The sequence below is a fragment of the Austrofundulus limnaeus genome, unplaced genomic scaffold, assembly GCF_001266775.1.
Source record: "Austrofundulus limnaeus strain Quisiro unplaced genomic scaffold, Austrofundulus_limnaeus-1.0 Scaffold45, whole genome shotgun sequence".
Taxonomy (NCBI): Eukaryota; Metazoa; Chordata; class Actinopteri; order Cyprinodontiformes; family Rivulidae; genus Austrofundulus; species Austrofundulus limnaeus.
The window spans coordinates 2,704,099-2,707,130 of NW_013952447.1; positions in this window are offsets into that span (position 1 = coordinate 2,704,099).

Consider the following 3,032-nt stretch of genomic DNA (forward strand, 5'->3'; position numbering starts at 1 on the left):
GCTTAAAAGCCTGAATTTTGCCTGAAACTCTTAGACTGAAGAAGTCTCTTGGAGGAGAGACGAAACGTTTCATTAGAGAAGAACCCGTCCAGAAGACCTACACAATTTTTTTCTTTTTGATTTTTTACCTGGATTAATGAGATGCATCAGGACAATGGAAATTTATCCCATGCTGTTTAATAACTTTACCTAAAGGAAGCATATTCAAAATAAAGTGGATTGGTCCAAGCACTGAAACCTGAGGAACTCCATGACTAATGGTGCGTTCACACCAAATGCAATTTCAGCGTCAGGAGCATCGGGTTTACATGCAAAGTCTATGGTGGACGTGCTTCATACTGCGGCGCGTCAAGCGCGATTAGAGCAGCGCGATTTGAACGATTTGAGCTTTCAACACGCTTGATGCGCAAATCGCTGAAGTTGGAAAATCAGAACTTTTGCAAACTTTTGGAAATCTTAAATCTAATAAGTCACAAGGAAATGATGGCTTAACCTCAGAATTCTACCACAAATGTTCATCAGAAATAGCAGAATTTCTTCTTGCAGTTTATACTGAATCCATTAAAAATGAAAAGTTACCTATACCTCAATGAAACAGGGTCTTATAACATTGATTCCCAAACCACATGAGGATCATTTAATTATAGATAATTGGCGTGGCATCACATTATTAAATAATGACTTCAAAATTTTGGCTTCTATTTTAGCTAAGAGATTAAAAAATGGTTTAAACGATATAATTCATGAATCTCAAAATGGTTTTATGCCTGGACGCAACATCTCTGATAACATTAGACTAGTGTTAGACTTGGTTGACTACAGAGATCTCATACCAGGTAATCCAATTATTCTATTTTTAGATTATCAGAAGGTTTTTGACACAGGTAGTCATAATTTTATTTTTGATACTTTGTCTTTTTTTTTTCAACTTTGGTAAGTATTTCATTAAAGCTTTTAAAACACTTTATAGAGATAATAATAGTTCTGTTAAACTTTTATATGATACATCTAGTCGGTTTAATATTAACAAAGGGGTTCGTCAGGGCTGTCCGGCTTCCCRTTATATTTTTCTGCTTGTAGGTCAAATTTTAAATTATTTAGACAAAGCTCATTTGAAGGTAATTTGAATTAAAATATTTGATCAAGAACTTAAAATTTCACAACTTGCTGACGATATATTATTTTTAAAGGATTCTGGCAAAGTCCCTGTAGCTTTATTTATTATATCCAAATTCTCTAACATTTCAGGAHTGAAACTTAATCTTTAAAAATGTGAAATTTTGCCCCTATTTACAACTACTGATACAGAAATTTGTAGTATCCCGATAAGAGATACTGTAAAACATCTTGGTATTAACATTTCTATAGAACACACTAACATGGGTAATAATTTTTCTTCTGTTCATGAAGCCATTAAAAAGAAATTTAACAGTTGGTTAGCCAGGGATATATCTATTTATGGTGGAGTGTTGTTAAGCAAGGCAGCAGGAATGTGTAGAGCGTCATGTTTTTCATCACTAGAGGTCAGTAAAGCTCTATTTTCTGATCTTGATAAGATTTTGTTCAAGTTTCTATGGAAAAATAAAGCACATAAACTTAAAAAATCTGTTCTTTCAAATTCATTAGCTGAATGAGGTCTAAATGTTTTGACTTTTTCCATCTTTAATCAGATATTAAAAATTAATTGGATTAAGGGATTTCTAAAAAAAATATCTAAATTCTATGTGGAATATTTTCCCTAATCATTTGTTTAGTAAAGTAGGGGGTCTAAATTTTTTATTGCGTTGTCCTTTCACAGTTGGAAAACTTCCAGTTAAATTAGCTAAGTTTCATCAGCAGGTTCTACTGTGTTGGGCTCTTTTATACTAACACAACTACTCTCCACATAATTGCATACTTTGGAACAACGCTTATATACTACAAAAAAACAATTCATTATATCTTCATAATTGGGTTGATAAAAATATTAATCTGGTAAACCAGTTACTCGACAGTAATGGTGAGTGGTACAGCTATGAACTTTTTATAATCAAAAATGACATTGATATACCTCTGAATGAATTTGAATTAGTRATTAAATCTATTCCTCGTAGTATTCATTCTTTAGCACAAAACATACATCTTGATGAATTGTACTTTCATGATTCAATTTCTACTGAAGGAACCAGCATAATGCATAAGAAATTTACAAATGGATTTATCAGAGATCAGTTAGATGATTTATCTGTCCCCACATGTAAACATAGATGGGATTATTTAAGTTAAAAAAATAAGGAATGGAATTTTTTTATTACCTCATAAATATATACTTAACAAAATTGTACACAGATTTTATCCAGTTAAATATATTTGTCGTTTCTTTCCTAGTGTCAGTAACAACAGTTGTTGTGTATTTACATGTGGAACAACATCATGAGCATATAGCAACTTATTTAAACACAGATCAATGCATTAATTAAAACAATGCTTGACATTCAGGTGCAACGTAATTGGAACAATAAACACCATTTTGGCAGTACCTTAAAATCCAGTCATTCAGTCCCCCCCACATACTGTAAGAACAAACACTCTCATCAGTTCACTTATGTTCACTCTTAACTAATCAAATAACTAGAATTTCAGCTGCTGTATATTTGCATTTAGTCCATCTAGATTCATTATGATCTTTAGGCAGAACTCATCCAGTCATGTGAAGTCTTAACGAATATTAACAAAATAAAGGTGAACCATTTTTTCCACAAAAGAACAAACATTCTCAGCAGTTCATTTGTTGTGTTCACTCTTAACCAAATAAATTGATTTTCAGCTGCCGTATCTTTGCATTTAACTTGTGTCCATCCAGATTCATTAAGGATATTTCAAATCCAGGGCACGAATGAGCCCAAACAGCATGATGAATGCCATCATCACACTGTCCATGTTCCGAAGGACTTTATTCCCTTTGATCACAATTCCAACATCCTTTGGCTCATCTTCTCCATCTCTTACAACTGTGTAAATTCCCATTACAGTTGATGCAATGTCTCTCTCAC